The sequence below is a fragment of the Hyla sarda genome, chromosome 1, assembly GCF_029499605.1.
Source record: "Hyla sarda isolate aHylSar1 chromosome 1, aHylSar1.hap1, whole genome shotgun sequence".
In the NCBI taxonomy this organism is placed as follows: Eukaryota; Metazoa; Chordata; class Amphibia; order Anura; family Hylidae; genus Hyla; species Hyla sarda.
Genome location: NC_079189.1, coordinates 191,347,737 through 191,362,145, shown reverse-complemented (window position 1 = coordinate 191,362,145; position 14,409 = coordinate 191,347,737).

Genomic DNA, 14,409 nt, shown 5'->3' with positions numbered 1-14,409 from the left:
GGATTCGCTAGGAACGCAGCTCTCTGAACAAGAGGCTCTTCTATGAGCAGAAAGTGTCCGAGATGGCGCAGCTGAGTAAAGACCATGAGCAGATAAGAGAACAACTGCTGTCCTTGGAGGATACTTTCAAAAACTTGTCAGAATTCCTAGAAAGAAAAAAGGTGAACTCTGCTAAGCTCAAGAGTAGAGATGAGCGAATTGAAGCTGACGAAGCCGAACCCGAATTTCATGAAATATTCGATTCGCAACGAATGTGAATATTGCCGCAATTCTATCGAGCAAATCACTTCATTAAACTCCATTTACTGCGGTCCAGGCTCCAGGGCATCTAAACTGGTGGATCCACATGTCAGTATATGGTGCAAGGAACGCTGGAAAGGCGAGAAGGCAAGGCGGGAAGGGAAGTAGGCGGGATGACCCTGAATCACATGCAGGATTCAGCCTATCAGCAGCCAGTCCCCCCTGTGATGTCACAGCTCTATATATTCGGCAGCCAGTTTGCGGCTCGTCATATCATTCATTACACTGCATAGAGATAGGACGGACATCGCTGTGTGTGTGTTACACAGAAAAGCTCATTCCAGCAGCGTTTAACATCCTCCTAGTCACATCAGCGTTCTGGTGGAGAGAGAACAATGTTTTTTTATCACTGAAAAGGATTTTTACTGCAGCCATTAGCCTCCCAGTCTCTTTCTTCAGCATTGTAATACAGAGAGGGAAAGATAGCTGTGTGTTGTCTCCTATATTTCAACAAGCTGCCTCAACTTCATAAACCTTAGCAGAGGAGGCCGGATTTTTTTTCGGTGCAATTCTGTGTCTTTGTTTCACAACAAATCATCTGCTGGTTATACTAGTCTGTAGACAGTATAATACCCAGCAGTCAAATCCTAATAGTCTATGACATAGTACAATTTTGGGTTTTGTACACAGCTTTTTTGTGCTGCAGCACTGTTGTGTACTGCTGGTGTTGTGCAAAAATGTTTTTTTAAGCATACTGTACTGCACTTTTCTGATCTCATAAGTGCATACCACATACATACATCTTAGTAGTGTACTATTTTTTACCTGTTAATCTGTCAAGGGCCTATATACTGTGAAAGTCCAGGCAAAAGTAATCACCGGCTGGTGCTTTACAAAAATAAGGTTTTTTAAGCGTACATTAGCTCATTTTTCTGCCCTCATACGTGCATACCACAAACCTACATCTAAGTAGTGTAATATGTTGAACCTGTTAATCTGTCAAGGGCCTGCATACTGTGAAAGGACAGACAAAAGTAATCACTGGCTGGTGTTTTACTCCAATACTTTTATTAAGCATACTGTAGCGCATTTTTCAACCCTCATAAGTGCATACCACATACGTACATCTAAGTAGTGTACTATTTTGTACATGCTAATCTGTCAAGGGCCTAGATACTGTGAAAAAACAGTCAAAAGTACACACCTGCTGCTGTTCTAGACAAATACTGTTCTAAGCGTAGTGAAGCGTATTGTACTCCCCTCATATACGCACTAAGTATGTTAGGTAGAGAAGTGCCAGGACATGCACAGAGGGGTGGCAGAGGCCTACATTCATCAGGCAGAGGTGCAGCAGCCTGAGCTCCCGTTATCAGCTAGCGGTCGTGTCTCGGACAGCAACTCATCTGCCGTCATCGATTGATTAACACAGTCATCCACTTCATCACAAGTGATATCTGATACCCCCAGTCAACAGTCGGTGGGTTCCTCAGACACAACCCTAAGTTGGCTTGGCCCGGGAGCAGTCCCTGTTCTCCCATTGCCTCTGTCCTATGCTTTTCCCTCCCCTAAAGAAGTATCTTATGCTGTGGGTTCAGCTCCACTATTCACTGAGGACGATCTAATAGAGGACAGTCAGCAGCTACTGCCCAGCCAAGAAGTGGAGGAGACATCTGCCGCTAACCCCGTTAGGCAGGCAAGTAGTAATGAGGAGAGTGACATGGGAGGTGGTGTTGCCAGGGTTCAGGGTCCTGAAGCAGACACTGTTGAGGAACCTGAGTAGGACATCAGTGATGTGTAGACACTTGTTGATGATGATGATGCCGATCACAATTGGAAGCCAAGTGCAGAAGGGGCTTTACCATCATCAGGAGAAGAGAGTTGCAGGTTGCCCGTGAGGCAGCTGCTGAGCCAGCACGGGGGTAGCATGGTTGTCAGTCAGCATGGTGGCAGAAGAGGAAATTCTGGAGTCAAACATACCCGGGGGAGACCACCTGCTTTTCAGCAGCCTACCTTCCTGGGAGGTAGTGGAACAGAGGTTCCTGGAGACGGCGCCAGTAGCAATCAATTAGTGCGGACTATTGGTGGGAAAATCAGCTACTCAGCGGTGTGGCAGTTTTTCATCAAGCATCTGGAGGAGGTTCACATAGCCACATGCAAGATAGATCGGCAGAAAGTGAAGTGTGGCCAGGGTCCCAATGTTGGCACCACGGCCCTTCGTCAACATATGCTTCACCACCATAAAGTGGCTGGGAGAACCGTTGCTGTTATGTAGTGGTCCAGCCTGCTGCATCACCCAGTGGCACGCCGCTCCCTCTTTCAGCCAGCCAAGGCTCCACCTCCTCAGCTGAAGTGAGCTGTGTGTCATACCCAACTTCTGTTGCTCCATATGTTCCTGCTCCTCCTACTTTTAGTCAGCCATTCCGCCAACAATCCATTGGAGAAGCCATGTCCAAGAGACAACAGTATGCGCCCACTTCAATGGCGCAGAAGCCGAATGTGCTCCTGTACAAGTTGCTGGTGCTGCAGTCCCTGCCTTTTCAAGTGGTGGACTCTGCACCTTTCAGAGAAGTGATGGCTTGTGCCGAGCCGAGGTGGAGAGTGCCAAGCCGTCATTTCTTTGCGAAGAAGGCAGTACCAGCCATGCACAATTTTGTGGAAGAGAAGGTGTTCCAGTCCTTGAGCCTGTCAGTGTGTACCAAAGTGCATGGCAGCACCAATGTCTGGAGCTGTAACTACGGTCAGGGACAATACATGTCCTTTACGGCTCACTGGGTGAATGTGGTTCCTGCACAGCCACAACACCAACTTGGACAGATCACGCCACTTCCTACTCCCCGTTTTCAGGCCATTGGTACTGTGACAGTGTGCGAATCCGCCTCCTCATCCTCCACTGCCCAGACAAGTCTCAGTGGCCCTTCAGCATACCATGTGTGCAGGGCACGGCGGTGTCACGCTGTTCTTCATATGGTTTAGCTTGGCGAACGAAGTCACCCAGGGGAGGAACTGCTAAAAGTAATTCGTAAAAAAATCGGAGCATGGCTGGAAATGGGAACCATGGTGACTGATAACGGGAAGAACATCTTGCATGCGCTGCGACTGGGAAAGCTGAGCCATGCGCCCTGCATGGCACACGTGTTTTATCAGTTGTGAAGCAGTTCCTGAAGTGTTTCCCCCATTTGCATGACATCCGAACAATGGGAAGGTAACTTTGCATGCACTTCAGCCAATCGTACACCGCAAAGCACACCCTCTTTGAGCTGCAGCGTCAGAACGATATCCCCCAACATAGTCTGTTTTGTGACATTGCCACACGTTGGAATTCCACCCTCCATATGTTGGATTAACTGTACGAACAGAGAAAAGCCCTCACCAAGTTCTTGATGATCCAAGCTGATAGGGGTACTCCCCTGAGTAACTTCAATGTGAACCAGTTGCAGCTCACACGTGACACCTAACGTTTGCTCAGGACCCTTTGAGAAAGCCACATTATTAGTAAATCGCCAGGATTACAGGATGAACAACGTCTTTCCAATGCTTCATTTCTTACAACACATGTTGGAAACGATGGCTGGACTGGTCACTGGAGACGTGGCACCTACATCTCACGGACACATGAGCCCTGTGGGAGCTGAACTGGAGGAGGAGGGGGAGTGGCACAGTGGAGCACCGTTTAGGTTTTGGCAAATGGGCGGTTTTTCTAGTAATCTGACAGGAGAGGAGGAGCAGTAGAAGCCAGAGGAGCTAGAGGGTTCTGAGGAAGGCGAGACAGAGGACTAAGACACACCTTGGCAGTATGCAGTGGAGATGGAGGCAGGGAGTCCCTCCGAGTCACTTGCACAAATGGCGCAATGCATGCTCACTTGCTTGCGTAGTAAAAGCCAAATTGTCACCATTCGGCAGCGGGATGATTTCTGGATCTCCACCTTATTGGACTCTCACTACCTCCACAAAATAGGGGCCTCACCGACTGAGAGGGAGGAAAAATTGACCTACTACAGAGGCATCCTATGTAGTCAGTTGGCCGGTCCCCATATTGGCGCCATCGTCCATCCTCTCGCAGGTCTGAATCGTGGGGCAGGGGGCGCAGGGGGCGCAATGGTGTGGCAGGAGCAGTACCAGCTCCATCAGCAGCAGCCTGAGTCTACAATCGCTGATGAGTAGCTTTATTCACCCTTATAGTGAAGCAACTCATCAGAAGCAGGTAGACCTGGAGCAGGACCTAAACCAGTTGGTGTGGCATACCTTGTCATGCCAATGCCAACACACCTTGAAGATCCGCTGGACTTCTGGGCAGCCAAACTTGATTTGTGGCCACAACTAGCAGAGTTTGCTGTGGAAAAGCTTTCCTGCCCGGCCAGTAGTGTGCCATAAGAGCGGATGTTTAGTGCTGCGGAGGCCATAGTCACCTCAAGAACTCATCTGTCCACGAAAAATATGGAGAGACTGACATTTGTGAAGATGAATCAGGCATGGATCAGCCAGGATTTCCAACCACCAATGCCTGATGCATGAGAATAGATTGTCCATGGTGCCACACCAACACTTCACAAATATAGATAGTGCCAAACAGATTTAATGTGCTGCTCCCCAGTTACAAACATTCTTCCGCCTCAGACCTTTTTTCACCCGCCTTCGTCACCTGGTACTGGTGTTGCCACCGATCGCACTGCTTTGACACTGGGTCACTTTCAGGACTCCTGATGCTGCTGCTGCCAACTCCATGCTGTGTCATTCAGCCACCATGCAGTCTCTTCTCATGCTTCTGCCAACTCCATGCTGTGTCATTCAGCCACTATATGGTCTCCTCATGCTTCAGCCACCTCCAGGCGTTGTCATTAAGGCAATATATGGCTTACTGATACTGCTGGGCCTGGACCCAAAAATTTTCATGGTAGCACTAGCTACCATAGATCTTCAATAAAAATTTAAAAATTCACCTTTTAATCTTAGGGATTGTGAAGCCCTAGTGTCTACTCATGCTACTGCCAGCTCCAGTCTGTGTCATTCAGCAACTGTTTGGTCTCCTCATGCTGCCAACACCTCCACGCTGTATCATTTAGCCACTATGTGGTCTCCTCATGCTGCCAACACCTCCATGCTGTGTCATTTAGCCACTATATGGTCTCCTCATGCTGCCAACACGTCCAGGCTGTGTCAATTATCAAATATATGGTTTACTGATGCTTCAGTCAGCTTCAGTCTGTGTCATTTAGCAACCCACATGGTTTAGTGATGCTTCTGGGCCTAGGACATTACCTATATATGTTTATGGTAGCAATAGGTACCATACATCTTCAATGGAAATGTCAAAATTCATCATTTAATCTTAAGGGTTGTGAAGTCCTCTTGTGTACTCATGCCGCAGCTAGCTCTAGTCTGTGTCATTCAGCAACTACATGCTTTAGTGATGCTGCTGGGCCTAGGAAATTACCCATATAGGTTTGTGGTAGCACTAGGTACCAAACATCTTCAATGGAAATTTCAAAATTCATAATTTAATCTTAGGGGTTGTGAAAGCCCTTGTGTACTCATGCTGCTTCCAGCTCTAGTCTGTGTCATTCAGCAACTACATGCTTTAGTGATGCTGCTGGGCCTAGGACATTACATATTTATATGTTTATGGTAGCACTAGGTATACATAATGGAAATTTCAAAATTCATCTTTTATTCTAAGGGATTGTGAGGCTCTATTGTCTCCTCATCTGCTGCCAACTCCAGGCTGTGCCATTCAGACACTATATGGTCTCCTCATGCTTGAGTCACCTCCAGGCTGTGCCATTCAGCCACTATATGGTCTCTTCATGCTGCCACAAACTCTGGGCTTTGCCATTCAGCCACTAGATGGTCTCCTCATGCTTCAGTCACCTCCAGGCTGTGCCATTCAGACACTATATGGTCTCCTCATGCTTCAGCTACCTCCAGGCTGTGCCATTCAAACACTATATGGTCTCTTCATGCTTCAGCCACCTCCAGGCTGTGTCATTCAGCCAATATATGGTTTGCTGATGCTGCTGGGCCTGGACCTAAAAAAAATTATGGTAGCACTAGCTACGATAAATCTTCAATTTAAATTTCAAAATTCATCCTTTAATCTTAGTGTTGAGCGGCATAGGCCATATTTGAATTTGCGAATATTCGCGAATATATGGACGAATATTCGTCATATATTTGCTAAATTCGCATATTCGTAATATTTGCGTTTTATTTTCGCATATGATAAAAATTCGCGTATGCGAAAATTAGCATATGCGCAAATTAGCATATTAAAAAATTTGCATAAGCGCAAATTCGCATATGCGAAAATTAGCACATGCAAATTTTCGCATGTGCGAAAATTCGCATGCCAGTCTCACACAGTAGTATTAGAGCCTTCTTTACACCACACAAGCTGGAAGCAGAGAGGGATGATCACTGTGATGTGTACTGCGATAAAAATAAATAAATAAAATGAATATTCGTAATTACGAATATATAGTGCTATATTCGCGAATTCGCGAATATGCGATATTCGGAAATAAAATTAGCATTGCGAATATTCGCGAGCAACACTATTTAATCTTAGGGGTTGTGAAGCCCTAGTGTCTGCTGCCAGCTCCAGGCTGTGTCATTCAGCCACTATATGGTCTCCTCATGCTGCCAACACCTCCACGCTGTGTCATTGAGCCACTATATGGTCTCCTCATGCTTCAGCATCATCCAAGTTGTATCATTCAGCCATTATATGGTCTCCTCATGCTTCAGCCACATCCAAGCTTTGTTAGTCAGGCATTATATGGTCTCCTCATGCTGCCAACACCTCCAAGCTGTGTCATTTAGCCACTATATGGTCTCCTCATGCTGCCAACACCTCCACGCAGGGTCATTCAGCCACTATATGGTCTCCTCATACTGGTGCCACCTCCAGGCTCTGTCATTGTGCCACTCTTCGGTATTGATTCAAAAAGCGATGCCTGTAATCTGCATATAATACTGAATAACAGTATAATTTCACTACCCCAGCTCACTCCATATGCGTGTAAGAACAAAGCAAAGTATTCTGCACCTCTATTGAGGCTCTCTGTAGTCGGCCAAATCAAATTTTTCAAAAGTTTGCTCATCTCTACTCAAGAGTGAGCAGCAGAAAAATTTAAATCTGGAAGGGAACATGAAGGTCCTAAACGAAAGCAGAGACCAGGCTGTAGCAGAACTGCACAAAGAGAAATCTGCAATTAGGAGTATTGAAGAGCATATTGCTCAATTGGACGAAGAACTCAGCGCGAAAACAGAGGATCTGCAGCAGAAGCTGGACGCATTCTCTGTGGCAATCCCACAGGGAGAAGACAAGATAAAGAAATTCACAAAGGGACTGAGCATATGGGAAAAATGTGCCAACAGGTCCAGTCAGATGGAAGCGCACCTTGAATGGGTGAAGGATTACAGTGAGGTTAGCTAGAAACTGGCTAAAGAGAGGTTAAAAGTGTCTCAGATGGAAACTGAGGCAAATCCAATGTACAGGGCATTGTTCCAAGCAACATGGAGGAGGTGAGAGGCTCCAAGGGAGTCTTTGGAACACCAGTTGTGAGGAACCCTTTCTATAAAGTGAAGCTGAAAGTTCCTGAAGACTTACGTCAGATGTATGTAAAAGAATCTCCTCATAAGGGGTACATGTATCATTGCCTTTAGACTACTTTTCATGTCTACAAAATTGGGCTATTTTTGCATTTGTGCTGCGTTTTTTTTTTTGGTGGATGCTTTTTCTAAAGTTGTCACCAGTTTGGTGTACCTTAGACAACTTAATCTAGTGGACTGGCATGTATCATTTGCGCAAATTAAATTTAGATGTATTTTTTTTTGCGCAATTGGGCTTTTTTTTTTGCAAAAATTGACTAGAAATCTACAAGTGGTAGCAAGGACACGTAGAAAGTGTTTGCTGCTACACTGTTTTAAGCCAAGCAAGCATGGGTGTTGAAATAGTGGTTTCATTTCTTATTTATTTTTGCAAGTGTTTATAGAATATGTGATGTAATTGGCCAGTGTTTTATTTATTTATTTATTTATTTTTTTTAACATAAAAAAATACAAACATATTATATATTAAATACATTGTTAGGTCCCAATGTAGTCACCATCCTTTTTTTTTTACATTTATCTACATGTTATTTTAGGATTTTGAATATGTTCTCCAAAAAACATAAAGCTATGTGAATATGTTGGTCGTCTTCAGAACACAATTTGAGTGTCCGCTCAATAGAAGCGATTTCATAATATCTAAGCAGCTGAAATGGAATCTATGCAGGAACATGCACGTACCCATTAACTATTAGTGGACTGCCGACCTGATTGTAGTTTGCTAGGGCCTACAATATGTGAATTTTAAAATGATGTCTGATTTTTCATTCGGACAGAAAATCATGGTCTGGCACGATTTAAAGTCTGTGTAAACAGAACAGACTGGGACATTTTTAAATGTAAAAGGAAAATGCACAAATAACAGCCTTACTATGAATTAAATTGCAAAACAAACAGAGAGAGCAAAAAACATTTATTTTAGCTGCCTTTGGAACAACAGACATGTAACATTGAATAGACCAACATACCTTGATGCAGGATAGAACGTTTTTCTAGGCAACTACCAATCTTGTGCACCTTGGATCAAGTTTGACTTTTCAGCCCAATTTATCAAGGGGCTTGCGCTAAAATTTGCACCACTTGAAAACGTCCAAATTTTTGTCTATTATACACCAACATTGATACATGTCCCCCAAAGACTTTACAAAGGCAGTGGGGGCCTTTTTGGTATCTTAAGACTCAAAGAATGCCCAGCTGGTCATCTTGTCTGACAATGAACATGGAGAACATGTTGAGCAACCTACATTTCCAAAATCTTCGGACAAAATTGTCTGTAATGTCAAGAATCGAAGAAGTGGGAAATATTACGTCTGTCAGTGTCCAGATTCCATGTGATATTTGGTGTATGAGAGAACTTAATGCATTTAGTAACTTGTGGCACAAATATTCAACTTGCAAGGAGGGTCCCTGGGGTGACTGCTGTTGTTCTTGATAAAAATGTATGTACCTGAGAACTGCAGAGAACTAAGACGCTGTGAAGAAGGCAAGAAGTTACCTGAAGTTTGCTGAGGAGGTAATCTGGGTTCCCCGAAACTTGGTGGGAAAAGTCATTGGGAAGAAAGGAAGGCACATTCAGAAGGTTGTCGACCAGTCAGCGGTTATTATAGTTAGAGTTGAGAGTGATTAGAAGAGTTGTGACTAAGGCAACCATTCTACTGCACTACCGCCTCAACTGTTTGAAGAAAATGGACCAACTTCAGCTGGGTTGACCGAAGAGAAGGACAGATACATGGTCATGTGTGCAATGCTCATCCCCACTGGTCTGAGCAGAGGGGGGGGGGGGGGGATATGTGACATTATGGCAGGGAAAGGGTGTATTTCCTTAGCTGATTTGGGAGAAACCTCCACCTGGGGCCTAATAAATGAGGCCAGCAGAAGTGTGGGAAGTGTGTTTATAAGAAAAGGAAACAGAACAGTCTGGACTCTCCTAAAAAGACAGCAGGATGGCTGTGAGGGAGAGGCAAGGGTTCCTTGCAAGGAGAACACAGCTAGGTGGTGTGAGTGACCCTCACCAGTGAAGTGGACAGACAAGGGGTATCAGTACAGACAGCAAGAGGCCGCAAATGCTGTGTGTGAACAGTGAGTAAAGGTTGCAGGAAACCTGTGTTTTGAGCTGGTGGAGACTACCTTACCAGTGGATAGAGAGGGAAGTCACACGTGTAGTCAGTGGCTAGACGGCCTAGGATATTGTTTGTTTCAGTGTGAATTGTGTTTTATTTTGTCCTGCAACCTTTCCCAATAAACCTGACTGAGGGTCAAATTGCATGAAGAAGTGGTGTGGACTTACTTGTTGAAGTGAAGAAACGTGTCCTGTGTTTGTGTCAAGGACGATCCCTAGAGGTAATCCTAGAGTGAAATCCCTACAATAGTTATATACAAACAATGTATGCTATACATTTATAGTACCAACACACACACACACATAAACACACACACACTACGCAGTGCATTTATACATTCCCAGTTCTAACACACATATACAAACACACACACACTAAATAGATAGACACAGATGTGGTCGGTAACTTGTCCACTTCCAGGAAGTTGGGGACCAGAGCACGCTGAAGACATGTAAGTAGGGCAAGCCTCATACAGAAGATTGCTGGGGGCCCCAGCAGTTGGACCCTCTGTTATCAGACACTTATTACTAGTGTTGGGTGCGAATATTCGCAATGCAAATATTTATCGCAAATTCGCGAATATTGCGAATATAGCGCTAAATAATTGCAATTACAAATATTCACATTTTTTTTTCACAGTACACATTACAGTGATCATCCCTCCCTGCTTCCAGCTTGTGGTGTAAACAAGGCTCCAATACTGGTTATTGTGTCAGACTGGCAGTCGCCCAAAAATTTGCATATGCTAATATGTGCATATGCGAATTTTCACGCATATTGATCCCTCCCTTCTTTTAGCTCTTTTATCACGTGATATTGCGCATGTGAATTTTTTGCGAATATGCAAATTTTGCGAATATATGACGAATATTCGGCCATATATTTGCGAAATATCGCAAATTCGAACATGGCATATACCGCTCAACACTACTTATTGCCTATCATGTGCATAGGGATAAGTGTGTGCTAAGTTAAGTCCCCCATGGAGTACCCTTTTAAGTGAACAATAATCCGGCCAGGGTGTGGCTAGTGAAATTGAACTCAGTTTTTCAAACAAAGTGATTAAACAGCGTTTATGATTTAACAATTATGTTTTTATTCTAGGGTCATGAAGATTTGGATATCGTCTTTCCATTTTACTAAATAATCACTTGAAAACTGTATCTTATGTTTACTTGGGTTATTTTTGTGTAATATAAAAAAAATGAACTGAAACTTGTGTGACAATTGTGCAAAAAGAATAAAGAAATCAGAAAGTGGCAAATTATTTTTTCATAGCACTCTATACTGCATGACCCCATTGCAGACTACTGATGCCATATTATAGACCCGTACATATTTATTTCATGTGGCGTGCATGAGTTTTTATTAAGATTTTCTTTCCCTACCCTTCCTTTAAATATTTCACTCCAGAATCTCAATAATGTCAACATTGGTTGATAAAGTAGACCAGATGATAAGCTATTGTACCTCTGTGACCTTAGGGACATCCAGGGGTTGGACCCCCCACTAATCAATACATCATAAACATATCCTAGCATTATGTCATTGCATACTTTTGGTCAAAAAACAGTTGCTGTATCTCAGTAAAGAAGTAACAGACTGAACAGTAATTAAAGTCCATTCGATTACAAAACGCATTGGTCCAGATTCATCAATATGTCTAAGATACAAACTAGAGTGATTTGTCCATAGTAACCAATCACAGCTCAGCTTTTATTTCTTAAATTGCTCTACTAAATAACAGTTGAGCTCTGACTGGTTGCTATGGGCAAAGCAGACAGTTTTGTCTCTTGTCTTCTGGAAATGTGTGTTCTCCAAAAAGTATGAATATATTAAATCAACCTCCAGCTTAAGGGGTACTCCCCCCCTAGACATCTTATCCCCTAACCAAAGGATAGGGGATAAGATGTCTGATCGTGGGGGTCCCACCGCTAGGGACCCCTGTGATCTCTGCTACGGCACCCCAGACATCCGGTGCATGGAGCGAACTTCGCTGCATGCTGGATGACTGGTGATGCGTGGCGGAGGCTTGTGATGTAACGGTCAAGCCCCGCTCGGGATGTGATGTCATGATTCTCCGGCGCTGCACCTGACGCTCTAAATGAATGCCAGGTGCAGCAGGAAGATCGCAGGGGTCCTTTGGATAGGGGATAAGATGTCTAGAGGCAGAGTACCTTTTAAACTTACCAAACCTTGGTGTCATTAACAGGCACTTGGCAATATTCTCCTTGCAATTTATATAAACTGTATAAGAATAATTTTCTAAATGATTACGGGTCTGAACTATAAAAGGTGTGGAGCCTTTTCTAACTTCGCTTTCGCTGTAACACGTATCTGTGTAATTAACACATTCATGGCTCCTTTATTGATAAAGTGACATTCAGAATCCTAGGCTCCTCTCATTGGTCTCTTATCTGTTCCTCTTCTGTCAAGCCGTATCACACACTAAAATGGCATCTGCATCACACATACAATAATGCTAGCTGTTCTAACAACCTATGCACAGTACACCAGGACAGGGGGAGTTGGGGCAGCCACTGAGATACTTTTTTGTAGACATTGGGAAACAGCACTTTAAGGGTGGAAAACATGATTTTTACGGCGCTAACCCAAACAACCACAGTGGATAGGTGAGAACAACTTTAATCATGCAATGTCTTCATAGCAGATTCTACCTTAAGAATGAACAAGACAATTATTTTGGTGGTGGAATTTTAACAGCGGAATATCCGCTGCTAAAATGCTGTAGTGTGTAATGTGTAGCGGATTCCCAATGGAAATGGGATTCTGATCACAGCAATTTCTGAGTGGAATTTCATTTTGAAATTCCACTCGGATATTCTTTAGTGTGAACCCAACCTAAGAGTCTACCATTCAATCACATATTTGATTCAAATCCAATGTGGTAGTATACAAAGGCTTAGGAATCAATGAAAATGTCCTACAGTACACGTTCTATTTTAACCCCTGGTGAGGTGGTACTTAACGCACCAGGACGTAAATTTACGTCCTATACATAACCGCTAGCATCGGTGCGATGCTCGGGTCATGCGCGACAGGTCCCGGCTACTGATAGCAGCCAGGGAACCTGCCGGTAATGGTGGCCATCCGCGATCGCGCGGATGTCCGCCATTAACCCATCAGATGCCGTGATCAATACAGATCACAGCATCTGCAGAAGTGCCGCACTTAATGTGGACGATCGGATCGCCCGCAGCGCTGCCGCGTAGATCTGATCATCTGTAATGATGGATATAGGTCCCCTCACCTGCCTCTGTCCATCTCCCGGCGTCTTCTGCTTTGGTCTGTGACCAGAGCAGTAGATAGCCAATAATACTGATCAGTGCTATGTCCTATGCATAGCACTGAACAGTATTAGCAGTCAAATGATTGCTATGAATAGTCCACTATGGGGACTATTAAAGTGTAACAATAAAAAAAAAAAAGTAAAAAATAAAAGTACAAATATTAGAAAAATACCCTCCCCCCTAAAAAAAATGTAAATTGTCCAATTTCCCCATTTTACCCCCAAAAAGTGTAAAAAATTTTTTATAAACATATTTGGTATCGGCGTGTGCGTAAATATGCGAACTATCAAAATATAATGTTAATTATCCCATACGGTGAATGGCGTGAACGTTAAAAAAAAAGTCCAAAATTGCTGCTTTTTTTTATAACATTTTATTCCAAATAAAATTGATAAAAAAATGTATTAAAAGTTTTATATGTACAAATGTGGCATAAAAAAAATCACAGATCATGACACCAAAAATGAGCCCTCATACCACTGCTTATACAGAAAAATGAAAAAGTTATAGGTCAGCAAAATAGAGGGGTTTTAAATGCACTAAAATGGTTAAAAAGTTTGCGATTTTTTTAAAACGGTCTAATAATAAAAAGTATGCAATCATGGGTATCATTCTAATTGTATTGACCCACAGAATAAAGAAAACATGTCTATTTTACCTTAAAGTGTACAGCATGAAAACAAAACCTTCCAAAATGTGTAAAATTGCGGTTTTCTTATCAATTTCCCCACATAAGTAGTATTTTTTTGCTTACGTTATAAATTTCATGGTAAAATGAGTGATGTCATTACAAAGGACAACTGAGTCCTTAAAGGGGTACTCCGCCCCTAGACATCTTATCCCCTATTCAAAGGATAGGGGATAAGATGTCAGATCGCCGAAGTCCCGTTGCTGGGGATCCCCGGGATCGCCGCTGCGGCACCCCACTATCATTACTGCACAGAGCAAGTTCGCTCTGTGCGTAATGACGGGCGATACCGGGGACGGAGCAGCGTGACGTCATGGCTCTGCCCCTCGTGACATCCTGACCCGCCCCCTTAATGCAAGTCTATGGCAGGGGGCGTGCCCACCGCCACGCCCCCTCCCATAGACTTGTATTGAGGGGCAGGCCGTGATGTCACAAGGGGCGG